This window comes from Papio anubis, chromosome 4 (genome assembly GCF_008728515.1).
Source record: "Papio anubis isolate 15944 chromosome 4, Panubis1.0, whole genome shotgun sequence".
Lineage (NCBI taxonomy): Eukaryota > Metazoa > Chordata > Mammalia > Primates > Cercopithecidae > Papio > Papio anubis.
The window spans coordinates 111,991,865-112,011,189 of record NC_044979.1 but is presented as its reverse complement, the minus strand read 5'-3'; the positions used below and the strand labels follow the sequence as shown (position 1 = coordinate 112,011,189).

General features: G+C 44.0%; 1 protein-coding gene across 3 annotated transcripts in view; it reads left to right on the top strand.

The window, feature by feature from the left end:
- The first annotated feature begins 10,809 nt into the window (after positions 1 to 10,809).
- Positions 10,810 to 19,325, top strand: part of GLI3 (GLI family zinc finger 3) — a 278,558-nt gene continuing 270,042 nt past the window's right edge. For 2 of the 3 annotated variants that reach the window (XR_002520954.2, XM_009203061.4), the window contains exon 1: positions 11,616 to 11,722. The gene's annotated coding sequence lies outside the window, so the exon portion shown is untranslated. Of the gene's footprint in view, positions 10,910 to 11,615; positions 11,723 to 19,325 lie in introns of those variants that run through there. The other variant, XM_021935856.2, reaches the window with a different exon arrangement.

Genomic DNA, 19,325 nt, shown 5'->3' with positions numbered 1-19,325 from the left:
CTGATTATGGCACTGTCCCTATAGGAAAATATGAGCAACTTTATGATGATTTGCTTCTCAAGAAGATTTCCAGGGATTCATTGAGGGAAAAACTGTATAAACTTTTATAGTTCTCTGGTTTATCACCAATTTGAGATATGGGGTTCTTTAGGAAAGGAGTCAAAGGTATGCTGCTATGAGTTTATATTTTTAGTTAAAAATGTACTTGTAATTGATAATAAAAATATTGAATCCCTTTTCCAGAGTGTTCCATCCATTGACACACGGATCCAAACACTGAAACAAACACTCATTGTATTTCTTTGTGGTACATATTTCTTTCTTTCTTTCTTTTTTTTTTTTTTTTTGAGACGGGGTCTTGCTCTGTCACCCAGGCTGGAGTGCAGTGGCCGGATCTCAGCTCACTGTAAGCTCCGCCTCCCGGGTTCACTCCATTCTCCTGCCTCAGCCTCTCGAGTAGCTGGGACTACAGGCGCCCGCCACCTCGCCCGGCTAGTTTTTTGTATTTTTTAGTAGAGACGGGGTTTCACCGGGTTCGTCAGGATGGTCTCAATCTCCTGACCTTGTGATCCGCCCGTCTCGGCCTCCCAAAGTGCTGGGATTACAGGCTTGAGCCACCGCGCCCGGCCTGTGGTACATATTTCTATCAGAGATCCTGGTCTATTCTGTCTGATGGATCAGATAGGAAGGCTCAAAAGCAGCATTGTTATTCTACCTAGGACGAGTTCATTTTATTTATTTATTTATTTATTTATTTATTTATTTATTTATTTATTTATTTTTTGAGACGGAGTCTTGCTCTGTCCCCCAGGCTGGAGTGCAGTGGCGCGATCTCGGCTCACTGCAAGCTCCGCCTCCTGGGTTTACGCCATTCGCCTGCCTCAGCCTCCCGAGTAGCTGGGACTACAGGCGCCCGCCACCTCGCCCGGCTAGTTTTTTGTGTTTTTAGTAGAGACAGGGTTTCACCGTGTTAGCCAGGATGGTCTCGATCTCCTGACCTTGTGATCCGCCCATCTCGGCCTCCCAAAGTGCTGGGATTACAGGCTTGAGCCACCGTGCCCGGCCGAGTTCATTTTATTCTGCATTGCCACTGTGTTGCTCATGCAATTTAGATGGAGTTGGCATGACCGTAGAATAGTTTGCAAAGAGAAACTCCTTGTCCAAGGAGCCGGAGCTAGGGCTCCTGACCAGATGCTACATCTACCTTCTCTGAAGAGAGAGCTGAGCAGCAGGAATGGGTGAAAGCATAGTGCAATAGAAGGGTACTGCAACTTCTGCCCATTTCAGGATCAGTGATTGCTAATTCACTCCTCACACATGGGGTTTCAAGTCAACCAGTCATAGAATGAAGTACTGGACCACGCACCACAAACTTACACGGAAGCAGAATAAGAAGCAGACGCCTGGTGGTGGGCCGGAAAATAAATGGAATATTTTGCATTCTTCCTTTCAGGAACTTTGTTTGCTTTGATCCCCCTGAGATCTCAGGACGTTTACAGCTGCGGAAGAATTGCAGTCTCTCAATACACTAGATGATGACTGTACAGTGTCATGGCTAGAAGTTCTTAATCATCAGGTAGCCTGGAAACCCACACTGATCACCACATCAGTCCTAGGAGATGTGGGTTACAAGCTACAACCAGGCCCTGGCACACACAACTGGGGGCTGCAGGAAGGACATCAGTGGTTGCAGAAAGCAGTTTAAAATGCTTCAAATGTTATCCTTTCCCTTCTTCCTCCTGCGTCTAAACACCTTGCCAACATCTGCCTCAAAGTAACACAAAACAACTGCATCTATTTCTAAACTTTGAAAAGCCAGACATTAGGCCTGCTCCTGTACAACCGGCCTAATGGAACCACGATGTTCAAAGGCTGTGATTACGGACTGCCTTACCTTGCTCGGGGTGCTGGCACATAAAAGACTGCAGTGCATATAAACCCATTATCAGAAGGCGTCAACCATTTCACAAACTTTTGTCAGAGAGTCCCAGCAGAAAGGATATCATCCCTCAAAAAAAAAAAAAAAAAAAAAAAGATTATATTATCCAATGAGCCTTTAACTCCCAAGGACTAAACATTTACCAACCATTGAAGATAACAGCTTCAACAGTTTTGGGACTGCCATAAAGATATTATTTAGAGAGAGAAACACAACCTTGGATATTCCCTTGGTTGCAAGTCATGAGTCCAATGTAGTGTTTTTCGTTTTTTGTTTTTGTTTTTATTTCCACTATACGTACAGTTCTGCTCTTTTAAATGCAGTACAGCTCCATATGACCAGTCATTCTTGCCCTCTTAGGAGGGCATATGTAGTGCTCAGAGACATCCTTGTCCAGTAGAAGGAAAGCATACAATTGCTAATATATAAATAAATGAGAACAAAAAAACTTTCACATATGAGTTTATTCCCTCACATCATTCCTACATACAAAGTACATTGGGAAAGAGTTAAAACTGGGAAGATTGAAAAGCAGTGTCTGGGATCAGGAGGTGGGTTTGGCTGAACCCTATGAACATGTCAGGGCTGGAGAGATATCTAGGCCTGGCAGCATGACGGTCCATTCCCATGTCAAGGATAATGGGCATGGAATAGTTCTTCTACTCCAGACACATGGATCCCAGGGATTTAGAGTTTATGAAATCCACAGCAGCACGTTATCATGTGTTTGAATGGACAACTGCAGAACCACATGAGGTGGAAGTTGGTAAGAGAGTTGCTGAGAGTGAGAGGAGGGTGTCTAGCACAGTGGTCTTTCAGAGTTTCCTGCAGTGGGCCTCTGCCCAAAGCAATTCAACCCAAACAAGAGAGCAATCTTTCTGGATCTCTGAGGTGACCTGCATGCCACACAGCCCTCCAGTTCCTATTTGAGAAGAATATTTGGCTTCATTTCCTTTTGGGCTGTCTCCCTTCATGGCTTTTTTTTTTTCTTTCATTTAACAAATGTTTGTTGAGATCCTATCCTGGAACTACTTTAAGTATCTTTAAAATAAGGAGTGATGAAATCAAGTTGAGTGCCTATGTGCTTGGCATAGAATAAGTATTATTTTATTTAATTCTCTAATAAGGTACTTTTTTTTTACAGAGTCTTGCTCTGTCACCCAGGCTGGAGTGCAGTGGTGTGATCTCAGCTCGCTGCAACCTCCACCTCCCAGGTTCAAGCACTTCTCCTGCCTCAGCCTCCCCAGTAGCTGGGACTACAGGTGCTTGCCACCAAGCCTGGCTAATTTTTTTTGTATTTTTAGTAGAGACAGGGTTTCACCATGTTAGCCAGGATGGTCTCAATCTCCTGACCTCATGATCTACCCACCTCAGCCTCCCAAAGTAAGCCTGGGATTACAGGCGTGAGAAGGTATATCTTAAAATTCCATTTTACCTGTGAGGAAACTGCAGCTCAGAATGGTTTTGTCATTTGCCGAAAAATATATGACTGAGAACTGGCAAAAGTAAAACTTACTGTGATTCTGTGATTACAGGCTGTACTGTAATACTGTGGTTACAGACTTTGTTGTCAACACTGAGCTGAATCTTAAGGGCCAGGGAGCTTCCATACTGACTTGACAGCAAGTGGATGGACTAAATACTTTCCTTCCACTATCGCCATCACGGAGATCTTCTGCGAGTGGGATAAGAATGGGAAGGCCCAGTCCTGCATAAACCAGTAGAGCCTTTTGTGAAGGCTCCTGGAAAGTAAGCTGGAGCTGAGTTTATGATTCTGGGACGTGAGTCATTTCCCTTGGGAAACACAGGTCTCCTTGCCCATTCCTGCTCCAGAACATGGTACAATTGGCAATATTTTTTAAAGTCTCTAAAAACCCCTAAAACCTTGTCTTTAATAGAAGACCTATTGTAAAAAGTGCCTTGTCCAAATGAAAGCCTTCTCTTTGGGTTTGAGAAATATGCAGGAGTTTAATTACTGCCCAAGTCTCTCTTATTTGGGCAAGCTTGAATGAATTCTTCATGGCTGGGATCCTTCTTTGGGAGACTAACTTTGATGGCTATCTACCCAGCACCTTTCCAATCAACACTGTGATTATTTTACTTTTTTTTTTTAAGGTGTTTTATTCTGACTTTCTGATGCAGCCTTCCGATAAGGCCAGAATTTGGATAATCCAGGCTAACTAACCGCTTTTTGGTCTTAATTGCCTGGCCCATATAAAGATAATTTACTCAATTCTCCACTTCATTTTTCATGTGTAGATGAAGTCTGACTGTAGTTGCTCAGGCACTATTAATTCAAGTTAACAAGCAACGAAGGCTGCAATAAATTTGTATTTCAGGCTCAACTTTGATTTTACTTACAAACTTCATACAAAAGTGCTGGTTGGCGTGCCTGTCTTTGAAATGTGCTCTATAGAAAGATAATACATGTAACCTTGTATCCTTATGTCCTAAAACATATCTAATTTTGGTAGAGCTTAAGAAGTCAGCAGAATGAATTTTTTTCATTGTTATTTCAAATAAAAAGAAGTGGAACATGTGTTTCTCTGGATGGTATATACAAGAAACTAATTTCTTTTGGGGGAGAAACTGGACTCCCAAGAACCCTCTGTGAGAAATAGTCTACTAAAATAATCTGGTGACTTTGTATATTTCAGTAGAAAGAACTAGTCAAAATCTGCTGGGTGCAGTGACTTACGCCTGTAATCCCAGCACTTTGGGAGGCCGAGGTGGGTGGATCACCTGAGGTCAGAAGGTCGAGTCCAGCCTGGCCAACATGAAACCCCATCTCTACTAAAAATATAAAAATTAGCTGGGTGTGGTGGCACGTGCCTGTAATCCCAGCTATTCGGGAGGCTGAGGCAGAAAAATTGCTTGAACCCGGGAGGTGGAAGTTTCAGTGAGCGGAGATTTCACCACTACACTCCAGCCTGGGCAACACAGCAAGACTCTGTCTCAAACAACAACAACAACAAAAGAACTAGTCAAAATCAATCACACTTTCACAGGTGAGGCAGAGCACAGACATAAATCTCCACATCTCAAGCATCCTACTTACTGAGTGTGAAAACACTGTGAATGTTAACATGGGGCTCAGTTGGTTTAAAAAAAGTAGGGAGAAAGAAGAAATTTGCTTTCTTTAGCATCTACTAATCAGGATAGTAGGTTTACTCCTTTATTTACACCATCTCACTTTCTTTTTAAATCACAATAACTCTGTGAGATGAATATTGCTATCTCCAATTCACAGATGGACAAACTGAGTGAACTGATTTAACAAAGTTATAAAGCTAGTAATCATGGAGAAATGATTTAAATCCAGGTCTGTTCTATTTTATATGCATCTGATCAATATTAAAGCCCCAAAGAAGTGAGGCTACTAGTCAGTATCATAAAAAGCAGAACCATATGCTACACACAATGGACAAAGAGAGAGCTACAGGTAGAGAGATAGACAAACTCCCACCTACCAACTTCTCTGTATAACCTGTGTTTCTTTTCCTAGTCATGCTGGACCATGAAAGGGATGCTACAGTAAAAAAGGTATAGAAACCATCACTGGCCCTCAGTTCTAGGCTACTGGAATCCTGTGCCTCCGAGATACTACATCCTTCCTTTCCCTTGCTAGGATTCTCTTTGGTGTTCACTAAAGTTCTCTCGTGGACACTGTAAGCTCTTTACCAGTTCACCTGGTCTTGGCTGACTTTGCTGTAGTTTTCTCTGGAAGGTGATCATTTTTTCCTGTTATCATTGATGTTAACCTCTCCCTCTGATCTCAGAGCTCCTCCTCTGAATCCCACCGAGGTTGGGGAGTGCCCTCTTCCCAGGGGTACTGTGGTTCCCAAACTCATGACCACTGCTTCTTGTCTTTCCTTGAAATATCCCAAACTCTTCATTATATTCCCAGGTGGGTGGCCTCCATTTCTCCATTTCTTTTGCAACAAAAGAGGAGATTGTATTCACCAAAATTCCTCATAAGAATTCCTTATAGTTTTTGGAAAAAAATACATTCACAAACTTCCAGGTGTGGGGACAAGGTGGCTAGGGGTGAAACTTAAAAGACAAGATCAACTAGTACAAGATGCTCTAAAGCACCTTCTAAGGAAGACGGGTCCTGCTAACTGGAGGGCTCTTTGTTTTTCTGCATGCTGGAATCTCTCAGAACACAAGGTTTGGCAGGACAGATATGAACTGCTCTGCCTAAGGGAAGTCAGTGGGGTTGGACACCGAATAAAAGGACAGTGTAAATAAAAATATCCCAACGGGGGCCTGACTAGAGAAGGACAAAGGACAGACATTCTAGTGGGGAATGTGGGAGCTATTTGCTGCGATGTGTTTGATGTCACATCCTCTCCTTTATAGGCTGTTTGTGGAAAGATTTGGTAAAACCTGCAGTTTATGCAAGTGGATTATTTAGGGCAAAGGTAGCAAACCCACGTTTCCAGGAGTGAGGCAAGTTATGTAAACAAGTGATGCTGCAAGTATAAGGCTGCAGGGAGTGGGAGCAACTGTGGCCAAATGAGGAGTACAGGCTTCCTCTGAAGGCATGCAAAATTTACTGGTGCATATCAAATTAACACGCGCTGGCAGACGACATTTGCCCTACAGACCACTGCTTGTTACCCAGCTTTAAGAAAACTCAAAGAAAGGCAGAACATTGCTGCCAGGTGGATAAGAGATGGTCACGAAGATAGTGGAGAGGCCTCAGAGGGATAGAAGAGACAGGTGAAACCACCAGGTCACATGAATAAGTTCCTAGGGAAGGAAGGAGCGACCTCAAGAAAACACTGGTTACTAAAGTGCTTGGTTTGAGACAACTGAGAGAAAATGATTTTATTTAGAAAAAGCAGGATACAGAAAATCACCTCTAGGCTGCCTAAATGATCGGTAAAATCCACCATGCTCACCTCATGCCCACTGTGAGTGAGTTTCCAGAAGAGCAGGCAAGGATCTGAGTATACGGTATGGGTCAATGTCACACAGCATCCACAGGGCCTCTGAAATTTGCAGAAATCCAAAGAGAGGGTTTTAGATCTTCCCAACTTGTGGGATTGGCAGAGGTCCAAGACAATTATAGCTACATCTCCAAGGTGAAGAGGGACACAGCAGACATCTGGGTTACATTTATAATCCCAGTGTTCCAGGAAGATGGAAGAACAAGTTAACGCGGGTGCTGAGTGAGAGATCCCAAGAAGGGCCCCGCGTGCGATGCACTTAAAAGTATTCTCTTTCCTGGCAGCTGGCCAGTCAGCGTGGGGAGGCTCAGGCCCAACCACTCTGCACTAGTGTTTCCTTTCCTAAGGCACTCCTGAGAGATTCATGTGGCCAGGGATCTACCTTTGTTCCCTAGTACTTTCCTTACATGCAGGCTGGCTGGCAAAGTGTGTGCAGAACATGCAGAACCACCAGGACCCAGGAAAGCAGAGTGGGCATGAGGAAACCTAGAGAGGTGAGCCTGGCCAAGAGGAATATCGGATAATTTCTTTCCTTCCTGCTTGGGAAAGGTCATTATTTTCTGGGAACGCAAACTCTCAGATTGATTATGAAAATGCAGCTGCCTCTGGCCACTTTCCTCGGTTGCCTAAAGAAACTTTGTATGAAGTGTGAATAAAGTGGAGCTGAAAGATGAAAACAGAACCCAGTAGACATTATTGGAGCCCCTAGATTCTGTTTTGCCTAAAGCACACCTACATGTTTCTGGACTTTTTCGTCAACAAAAACAGCCACCTAGTCCCTCTGAAGTTTAACTTAAGTCGAATTGGAGGTGGAATTTTGTCCCACACAACTAGAAGTTTATCAGTACACATGAACTATTCTCCTGGAATTTTCCAATAATTAACTGAGTGCTACTGTGCAGGGAGATAGAAGAACTGCCATGGTAAGTGAGGGGAGAAAAGTATTCATATAACATTGGCCCATGGTAGGGATCAGAGGAGCACGTGAAGTTTGTTTCCAGGTTCATCCTTTGTTCTCTCCCTTGCGTATCTTTCATTCCTCTCCCACTATGTTTTGCAGTGTTGTTAGGAGTTGAATTATGTCCCCCAGAAGGAAATGTTGAAGTTCTAACCCTAGGAACCTCAGAATATGATCTTACTTGGAAACAGGCTTGTTGCAGATGTAATTAGTTAAGATGAGGTCATTCTGGAGTAGGGTGGGCCTCTAACAGAATATGACTCGTGCTTTTATAAGAAGAGAAGCCAGAGACAAAAGGAGAATGCCATATGAGGACAGAGGTGGAGACTGAAAGGAAGAAGCTGCAAGCCGTGGGACACCCAGATTGACAGCCAACACCAGAAGCCAGTAAGAGGCAAGGGAGAAATTTCCCTTTCAGGTTTCAGAGGGAGTGTGGCCCTGCATGACACCATACTTTTGCACTTCAAGCCTCTAGAAACTATAGGACAACACATGTCCCTTCTTTAAGCCATCCAGTTTTTGGCACTTTGTTACCATGGCCCTAGAAAACAAATGCAGGTATCTTCAAGTCTCTCCTACTTCACTGTTGCAACAACAAAAAAGAAAGTCCGTCTTAAAAGCTTAATTATTCTGAGTACTTACTTTATTAAAATTTGTTAAGAATTTGCATTTGAAAAGAGAACTGATGAGAGATGGCAATAAGTCAATCTATGATAGAATTTCAGACATCAAGGAAGGGCAGTGTACAGAATCCTGTAAGTCTCTAAGTGCTGTGTATCACTACAACAAAGGTTCTAGCACTGTGTTTCTGGGTGTCTTTGGGTTTTTACAGATATCTCAGGAGCCACTGCAGAAAACAGAGAAAGGCTTAGGGGGACTGGAGTCTGAGACCTCACTCCAACTTCAACCATAATAACTCTTTTATATTTCGGGATTCCACGTAAGATTTCATTTGAACAGCGTCTGGTGTTAACATAGAGAGAAAGTCACTGCATTGTGGCATTATTTAACTCACACTCAGGCAAACTGGGGTTTTTTTCCCCTCCACTGTTTCTGCAAAATGTGCCTACTTATATGTATGGGCTTACCATTAAAGCAGAGTTGGACACATAGGAGACGCAGCATTATTCTTCCTCTTTTTTGTTTAGCTATTGTGACGGGCATAGGGGGAAAGATTTGCTGCTTTTGCTTTGTTCTTGTCTTTTAAGAACTGAAAAATCAAGATCTTCGTGATTCAAAATGTGCTAGAAGACTGTTTGAAGTAAGAGTCAAAATATCTAGTTTATTCTATTTGTTGATTTATTGGCTGTCCTTCTTTTTATTTATTTTTTGCCATTGGGTGAACAGAGTAGTCTATCAGGATGTACTATTTGTATTCATGTGATTGAGGCAGAAGCAGTACATGAATACTAAAAACAATTGTAACTGATGCTGGGAGTATATAAAGGAAAGAGTGGCTTGCAATTCTCTTCAATTTTAAAAGCATAATTCTTACCCACTTGTATCCCTCTATACTTTTCCATGTATTTCTCATTGGAAACCCTCAGCCATCCTGGGAGGTATGCGACCTGGCACCCCTAACACTATCCCCCAGATGGGCTCAGAGCCTATGGAGGCTCAGAGAATCCTCCCAGGCTTGAGGACAGTTACTGAGCCAGGAGATGGGGCTGCCACAGGGCTTCTGAGACTCGTGCTCTCTGCGATGAGTCAGTGGTGTTTTGTTTTTTCCTGAGCGGTGAGGTCCAGGGAAATCTTAAAACAAATGGCTAACTAGGGCCTTTAGCCCCACCTTACCTCCACCACTTCCACCATAAAACCTTAAGTCTGTCTCTGCAATTGTCATGTCATTGTGACAAGGAAGGAGTCCCAAGAAACAAACAGTGAATACCACCCTCAATTTCGTTAAAAGATTCTTCAGTTAAGCATTTGAATCTCAAAATGCTCTTCAAATCCTAATAGCTCATCATTCATCCACCCACTCTCTTCCTTCAGTCAAGACACTTGGCGGCGACACAAGCCACCGGGAGCTCCGGGGCACCTCTGGCTGGCTGGGTGGGTGGACCTGGCTTACCCAGAAAGAGGGGATGCTGTAATGTCACAGGGGCTTTCTTTCTTTTTCTTCCTGTGTTTTCCCCTGAGAACTCCTTTTTTAAGTTACAGGTCTAGGCTGGATATATTGAAAGGACGCAGAAGAACGTGGACTGGCTGGTCGAGGAAGGAGGCCAAACAACTTTTACTAGTATGAGCCTCTGAAAATGAAGCAGGGACAGAGACACTTTGAAGCTCAAGGAAAAGCGGCACGTTAGAGTCCAGGCTCCAAGCCCGGGGTCTTTGTTTTTGTGTCTTTTATAAAGTGGCCCATAGGGACAGTAGGCTGTGTGGTGCGAGCTCCTCCTCACTTCGCGGATTTAGCCCCGAGGGCAGACGAGTCTGGTAGAGAGAAAAACCCTGAACTTCCAAAGGCATCATCCCGCGAGAGAGGGAGTTTCTGGGCTGGCTTGGGGAAAATGTAAAACAAGCAGATGGGGAGCCAAGGATAGGGGGGCGGTGGTAATCAGAGAAGCCTTAAAAGAATAGAGGGGAGTCTAGCCCCACAGCGAGAGTGAGAAAAGAGAGGCTGGGTGGGAGAAGATGGGAGCAGACAGGACGCAGCCTGGGTGCCAGGGCGCGCGTTTGGGGGGCGTCCTGGCGGTGCGGAGAGGGAGGGCGCGGGTGACATCACGCCCGGGCCCCCTTCCCCTCGCCGGGTGGGTGGGGCTTCGGCGCGCCGGGCGGGCGCGGGGTCAAGGAGGGGGAAGAGGAGGAGCAGACATGAATGTGTCTGTGTGAAGACCGGGGAGGGGCGGAGGAGGAGGAGGCGGAGGGCGGGGAGGGAGAGCGCGCGTGGCTCGCGGCGGCCGGGCTCCCCCCCAGCCCCCGACCCCGGCCCGCGACGCACCGCCTCCCAGCCGCCGCCGCCGCCCGTCTCGCAGCTGGGACCCACTCCGGGCTTGGGGACCCGGCGGGCGGGAGAAGCGCGGGCCGCCGGCGCGGCCTGGAAGGAGCGAGAAAGCAAAAGTAAGGCGAGCAGCACTCCAAGTTTTCCCAACTTCGCCCCCTGCGGCGGCAGGCGTCCTACTGCTCAGCGCGTCCCCTCCGAGCCGGAGAGTGGCTGAAAGAAAAGGGACGGGGCGGAGGAGGGGGCGGAGGAAGAGGGAGTGCGAGGCAGCGAGGAGAGTCCGGCAACATCTGTTAAAACTTGGGGGAGGAGGAGCGCGGGGAGGAGGAGGAAGAGGAGGAGAGGAGGGAAGGAGGGAGCGCGCGGGAGGGGAGCGCGGAGCCGAGGGACAACTTTTCCACCCCGTGAGTAGCGCAGGCGGCGCAGGGTCGGGGCGGGGGGCTTCTCCACCCAGCACGGGGTTCCAGGCCGGGATGGGACCTTTTTCCAGAAAGTCGATTGGATGCCAGGAGAGGCGTACGGCTGGGGGTTTCTTTCTTTCTCTTTCCCCTCCCTCCCGCGGTTGAACCAAATCAGAACTGTCACTCAGGGCCTGTGAGTCAGAAGGGATCGGATTACACGATCCCCGAAACTGATGCCGGAGTTGCACGAGCGGGAGGGAGCGGGCAGGGGCAGCGCCACCGGCGCGCTCGCACACTCGCACTCGCGCACACCCGCCGTTCCCACTCGCCCGCGCCGCTCTCCCGCCTTCCCCGCGCGCCCCGCGGCCGCCCGCGCCGCACCATGCCCGCGGCGGGCGCACCCCGCGCCCAGCCCGGCCGCTCGCGGTAGCCGGAGCCGCCCGCGGCCGCGCGGAGCCCGGAGCCGCCCGCTCGCGTCCCGTCCGCGGGTCTATGGGAAGTTCGGGGACTTGACAGCCGCTGCTGCCGCAGGTACGTCCCGCTCGAAGTTCTTTGTTTCGCGGGCCCCGCAGCCCGCTCCTGCGGCCGCGCCCGTGCCTCCGGGGCCAGAGGTGGTCCCCAGCGGGGGACGGGATGGAGTGAAAATGGCTGTCAAAAGGCGCCCACATTTAGAGAGCCGCCGAGCAAGGCTTGCATTCGCTCCCTCCTCCTGGAAGGTCCTTTTCCAAGAGTCTGACCTGCGGGCCGGCCGGAGACGGACTGGAGAATTTCACCTCCTGGAGGGGGGGACGAAGTTTGCTGCAGTGGCGACGGCGCCCCTCACCTCCGCCCCCACCCAAAGGATTCAGAAGAACTCCGCGAGCCCCGCACGCGCCCGGCTCCTTCCTCTGCGCGGTGGCGCTCTACGGCTCGGGCTTCGGGCGCGCACGGCGCTCGGGATGGGCGGAAGGAGGCGGGCGGCGAAGTGGTTGCGCGCGGGGACCGCCGCCGCGGGGCTTCTCCAGCCGGGGCTTCGCTTCGGAGGGCGGGGGTGTGGTGTGAGCGGATGGAGAGAGGCGCGCCTCCGTCGTCATAGAGGAAAAGTGAAAGTTGTACCATCTGTATATGATTTGGGATTCTCTTTTATTTCTTTTTCTTTCCAGGGGCACCGCGCACAGACACACAATAAAGTAACCGTGGTCCATGCAATAATCATTTAAGGTGCCGCGTTTACACAGAGCAGCAGGGGACAGTTACTTTCTTGAGTAGCAGCGGGAAATTGGGCGGGATAAGGCAGAGAGGGTGTAAATATTGACCCCAAACTTGGAGAGTTTGTGAAGCGACTTTTAAGCAGATTGCCCGAAGCGGACGCTCCACTCTACACCCGGCCTTTTATCCTTTCCTGAACTTGTACTCCTGTCCCCGATTGCACCTCCTTCTGTAAGATGCCGTCCCCCGAGAGGCGCTGCACCCCAGGCTTCCCTTCCTGACCCCGCGTGGAAAGAGGATTAAGGAGGCTTCCTCCACTCCTGCCCCCAACTTCTCATCTCCCCAGTGCAGACTGCCGGGTAGATTCTGGCCTTGGGTACAGTGCTCATGGCCCTTTGCCAGTTTATATGTACATATATTTATGTAAAACATTTTCTCCCAGCTCTTTGCCAGCTGTTCCACATTTTCCAGCTGCCACTTCAGTTTGAAATGATGGACTGTCTGCGTCTCCAAGTCAAAGAACCCTTTAGTCAAAGGTATGGAGGGCCGGCCGCTGTGCAAATACATGGCAGTGCTATTAGCCGGGCTGGTATTATTAGTTCTAAAAAATACCTCCTGCTCCCCTTTTCCTCTCCTCCTTCTTCTCCCCAGTTAGGCTTTCCAGAGCACAGTATATACACTTCGCTGAAAATTCGAGTAATTAGGCCTTTCCCTCTTAAATGTGATTTTTGTATAGAATTTGGATGAGGCCGGTTTTTTTAGATCCCTGAAATATGTGTCTGGTGGAAATAAATTAACTTTTAAAAATAAAAGAGTTTCAGCTTGAGCGCGTTGGGCATGACTGGTGGGGGGCCTGCACTCTGGCCGTCTGAAATAAGCTCTTTTCAGTCTGTTTAAGGCAGGAACCATTCATCCTCCCCATGCTACACTTTTTGTGTTGTTTGATGTCTTAGCATATTATAGACCGAAATCTACAAGAATTGACCTAAAGTATTAATTTTGAGTATTTATGTAATTGCTCGGTAGTTTTGAATAGGTGCCTTATTGATTGATTCCTGTAATTATTTCATTTAGGTTTTAGATTAAAAATTAATAGTAGTCTGACAGTTTCTTAATTACATGTGTCAAGATTATTTTGAAGGAGGAAAATGCTATGTTTTAAAATAGTGAAATAGCCTCAAAATCTCTTCATTTTTCTAAAGCAGAACAGCATTTCAGTTGAGGGGATATATTAAAGCTGCCGGGACTGGTTTTAACAATGTAAACTCTGTGAAGTATCTGAAGAATTTGTTTATGTTAGGAAATATTGGTCTTAACAACCTGGTACACAAACACTTTGGCCAGTTAGACTATATTCAAACCTAAAACAAACATGAAATAACATTTAAATTAGTTGTAATAGCATGCTTATACAGAGTAGAGAGTTTATTTTATACTAAAAGCTATTTAATTAGAAACTCCCCGCCTAAGGGGAGATCCTTTCAGGGTATGTAATTCTTAAAGTCAGCCTAGGGAAGCTTTGGTTTAAGATGCATGAATGAGTCCAATGTAAGAGGTGTCTAGTGAAATTTCACACAAGCAGAAACACTTTAAAAGATATAGATTGCATTATTGTTAATAGGCTGGTAGGTCCAACTCAGATGCCTACCAATTCCCAGTGCCTTTAATATGCTTGTGTTCCTTGATTGAACCTTGATATAAACACATTTCTATTGTATATCTAATTGGCAAAGGACTATAGACAGAAATGAGAAAACTCAATACTGATGAAAAATGGCTCTGTTGAGTTATTTCATTACTTATTTAATGAAAGAATTGTTAATTTATCAATTTGATGTGCAAAGCTAAAAGTTGGACTTTTCCTTTGTTTCTTGGCCAGTGAAGTTTCCTTAATTACCTGCATGCTGTAAGCATTTCAGACTTCCTCTGTGCTTAGCCATTTAGAGGTCTTTCCTTCTATGTAAGGTATCCTGCTTGCTGAGACCTCTTCTCCCCCTCCTTTTTTTGAGGATAGAGTTTGGGAGCTTATGAAAGGAAACAATTTAATGATCATTGTTGCATGCACTCACTTACATGGAGACAGTAATGTACTAAGAAAAACCAGTCTTGAAGGAAAAGTGAATCAATGAGTCATGAAATCCTCAAGAAAACCTTAGTAATGGAATGTTAATGCTTTTAGACTATAGTAGATTATCTTAAAAGTCAGACTTTTCTTCTTTATGCAATTGTTGTAAATCCCCAGCTAAAGAATTCTTTGAAGGAGGTTTTAGTTTTGCTGGCATTCATATTCTGAGGTCGGTCTGATTTGTTTTGGAAGATTCAGTAAATTTTCTGCCAACTTATATCATGAGAGGCAATTAAAATGCTGAAATGACTTTAGAGGACACACACACACACACACATACACACACACACACACGTTTGTTAAACAAAAGATTCCACTCTAATAATGACTTCAGGTTGTCTTTTCATTAAAGCCTAGGAGAAGATGCTGCCCTTCCCTTCACATTGTCATTTTTCTAGATGAAAATTGATCTGTTTCTGGTTTCAAAGCAAATAAAGGGAGACAGAATAAACAACAACAGGGCAGGGGTACTGCTGCAAACTTTCTCAAGTACTTTCAGTGTATTTTTCATCTTTACTTTTATTTGATGGGCCTGTGAAATAGAGCTGTAGACTGGCGAAGACTTTAAATGAAATTTCACACTTTGATGATTTTTTTTAAACTTTGATATATTGACAGCAAAAGGAGCTGCAAAGCTTTTATATAACTTGAGCAGTAACGCCAAGCAGCAGTCAAACGTCTCTATGCATTTGTGTTTAACTGCAGAAGAAAAACATGTCCATGGGCAGTGGAGGTTCTTATCAACCCCCTAATCCCAGATCCCAGCAAACCTTGAGGGCATGCCTCAGATCTTGCTGAAATCACTGTAGACTCTCACAGTTTGCAGATTAAATATGCTATGTGTTCCTGGCTCCAGCAACAGTTTTATGAGCTCACTAAGCTTCCTGTTTTAAGATCCTTTTCTTAAGTTTTTAGGAGCTGCTAAAGGCAATGCTGTCTGGAGTAAGTGGTACTTGTTAATTTAGAGACACTTTAGATATTTCATTCTCTTTTTAAAAAATTGCCAAAATTATTATTTTTAAATCGAAAGGCCAGTCACTCCAGGGAGAGGGAGGAGAGCTGTTTGAAAGAAACTGGATGTTAAATGTGTTTGGAAGTGCATTTGATCGCAAACTTTACATGGTGTCTCAATTGTTTTATGGCACTTTTCTTTTGCCTAGCCCCTGAAAATGAGAGACTTTTTCCACTTGTAATTCTAAATGCACTATATTTGAGTGCCAAATTTCTTCACTACTCATTACCTCTGTGATTGTCTTTCGGTTTTTTTAAATGTGAAAGTGTTTTTTGTTCTGTGTGTATATATTTCAACCCGACAAAATGTCTCAGAAAATCTATGGCCTTCTAAAGAAGCTGAATGAAAAAGCCATTACATAGTTAATAAGGTGGCTTTGGAACATTTCAGCCCCCTCCTGAAAGGCAATATTGTGTTGAGCTCCACATCTGCATCTGTGGTATCTATAGTTGTACCCTCATATATGGCACTTTTGCATTTTGCATAGGAGTCATAATTAAAAAGGAAAATACTTACATCATTGTCCAACAACATGTCATATAATTCCCAAGAGAACCCTAGCCAATTTTGTGCTTAAAGGTTATTCAATGAATGAAATTGTGAAAGCCCATTTGTCAAAGTACTGCATGGTTTCTGTTAGTGTTCAAGCCCCAAATTCATTGTCTGCCCAGGCCCAGCCATTAGTCATCAGTGTATTAGTGCTGCCTTCAGGCCATGCTGCCCAGCACTTCTTCACACCATTATAGCTTTGAAAGTGTACTCTGTTGACTTGTAGAATTACTGCTCTGATTTCCGCTTGGCTGGGTTTGAGGTAAGTCCCCTCCCTACCTTCTAGCTGACTGTAATCCTTGCTTTCTTTTAAAGCTCCTTTCCAGAGATTTAGGGGAAAACTTTCTTAAGGGCCGTGTTGGCATCATACTGTGGTTTTGTTGTGGCATGCACTGTACATATAAATTGTACCTGCAGTAAATTGGATTGACTGCTGGCCTGAAACAGCTAGAGGGACTTTTCTTTTCTTTCCTTTCTTAAGAGGGGAGGGGGGCTAGGCGGTGGGGGAGGGTGGCACAGGAGTACATTTTGACCCCAAGCATTTGATTGTGTTCTTCTATAATCTCTATGCTACAAAATTAAATTAAGTAATGGGACATAAGTGCACTTTTACTTAAATCTTTATTGGAGTAACTTCAGAATGTAGTGTGACATTATATTGTTTATTTTCATGTGGAAATTTTTAGCTTTTGCTACTTTAACTTTTTTTTTTTTTTTTTTGGAAGATTGTATGAAATGCCTAGGAAGCTCCAGAGTGCTTTACATTAGAAACTATTGATTTTTACAAAAAGAGCCTGAAAACTCACCATTTAGATGAAAGATAAGTTTCAAATTGCAGTAATGAAGGACTGAGACAGTTAAGCCCTGTTATTGATTTCATTTTGTGATATTTTTAAAAAGAATGATTCAGTCTGAATAAAGTTAGCAGTGTGTAGAGAAATTTCATCCAGCAGCTTAAGAATGAAGCCTTAATGACTCTGATGTATGGAAACCTGGAATCCAGTGGCCAGACATGTGGAGCAGGCCATGCCACTTCAGGACAGTGTCTGCTGTTTGAACTGTGGATACTACAATGAAATTCCATATCAGAGAGTTTCATTGAGAGGGTGTGTAGTTTGGTGTAGGTTACATTGGCAGTTTTGTACATGCAAGGTGGAAAAATAAGACAGCTAAAGAATTCTGTCTGTGAACAAGCAAAGTTTATAGGGTAAGTGGACCATGGGGTAATTTTTACTGGATAAGCCTTAATTACAAATGCTTAAATTCTGAAAATGTTGCTTTTAAATCTGCAATTAAGAATCAAGAATCAAAAGTTTAAAAGTTGGAAGGATAAAATATGGTAAGTAGTACTTCACAAAAAATACGTTAAATACCTTTGGAATAGCTATAGATGATTTTGACATGCAACAGGTTATTGGTCTAATATTTGTGATGGTTTAAAAGTAAATTACTATTCACAGAACATACACTCTACTCCCTTGTACTCCCTTCAGCCTTACTGTGAAGACACACATGATTCTAAGAAACCAAAGCTATCCAAGTTCTATAAGAATAATTACAGTTTTTTCTTCTGAAAATGTGTGAAAACTTTTAATTCCTATAAGCCTTAGTGAAGAGAGACAAGGGGCACATTTGATCAGTCATGATATTTTTGTGATACATGTAGATTTAAGAGGAATACAGTTTCATGAGCTTAGCTGATCTATAGACTGATAACTGACTTCCAGATCTCCTTCTGTGTCTGAGGATTGCCTGTATCCAGCTAACCTGTAGAAAGTGGGGGTGCCAATGTGCTCCACATTATTGCTCACTCTTTAATGGCACCTGCTATGCATGCTGCTTCTTGCAGTGCCTAACCAAGGCACATGGGACTCATAGTTTTACAGAACTCAGAAATGGTAACAGGTATTAGATAGAGACCTCATACTCCCCTCAAATGTTTCTCATCAAGTACTTCTGGTAACAGAGAAAGAGTAGCTGATGATCTTTTCTTTTAAATACAAATGGCAGAAAAGTAAAACTGGCTCACAGAAATGTCATTTGTGATTTCAACTGCAATAGCAATGATTACTTTCTTGTCAAATAAGCTTTTCAGTGATTGAAGTTAAATATATGGATTTCTTAAGAGTTTAGGTAGTGTTAATTTACTAAAACCAAATTCACTTAATCCATAGCCAGGCAATTATTTCCCCTTAGAGTAATTTAGTTCTCCTTAGAGTAATTCCATTTGAGGATGTCTGTCATGAATACTGCTTATCTACGATTAGGAGCATCAGAAATGTAGGAAAGAAAGATTGAGGACACTAGCACTAGGCAGTGGATTTGGGGAACCCTGAGCTACCAAATGGCAAAGCAGACAGATAGAAGCTTTCTTATTTGGAGTTAAGGCTCTAGGCTTTCCTGATTATGGAAAAATAATCATATATAAAGGTAAAATAACTATACATGAAAAAATGTTTAAAAATTAATGAAGATTTCATTAAGAACTTACGAAGTTGGGCCTTCCCCCCCCCCCCCGATCTTAACTTTTTGATTAATCCTGGCCGAACTGCTAGGGTGTCACAAAGGTTATGCATATCTAATTGATTTTACCCTCAGAAGATATTTTGAACATAAGGAAACATCAACCACATTAAAAACCTATAAGAGGTTTTCTATGGTGCATGAATACATGAAATCCACTGAAATGTTTAAAATTCCCTGCATTTTGCTCATTGAAACTCAGACTATTTCTCACTTCCAGAATTGATCAAAAAGTTAAAATCAACATTAGTTTGTACTTCTTGATTTTGAAAAAAAAAAAATCTCTTTCTAAAGGATTTATTTATTTTTGAGAAATGGGTTATTAAATAGCCACAGGAAGGTACGTATCTTTAATAGGAGTTTTACCTGGATGGTTAATCCAGGAGTAGCATCTTGAAGTAGCAGTTGATATACCAGTAATACAAGTATGAGATCAATGTCACTCTTCAGTGCTACAGGGTAGGTTGCCTCAAAAATCCTTCTGACAAAGCTGCTTTCTTCTGGAAATTTAAAACAGCAAATCAAGGAGATTATTCAGTTTATGAAAACACAGGCAAGTGTAAATAAATGTTATTTCTCTGGAGGAAAGCCTTCTTCCACTGCAGCAATAGTTCCCTAAACTATACAGAATAATTTCTCACTTAAGGCTAAGCCATGGTGCTGTTAATAGCACTGCCTCGCCTGGAATGTCTTCTGTTTCTGATCTCTCATTGCCAGTAGCTGTTTTAACCTATCAG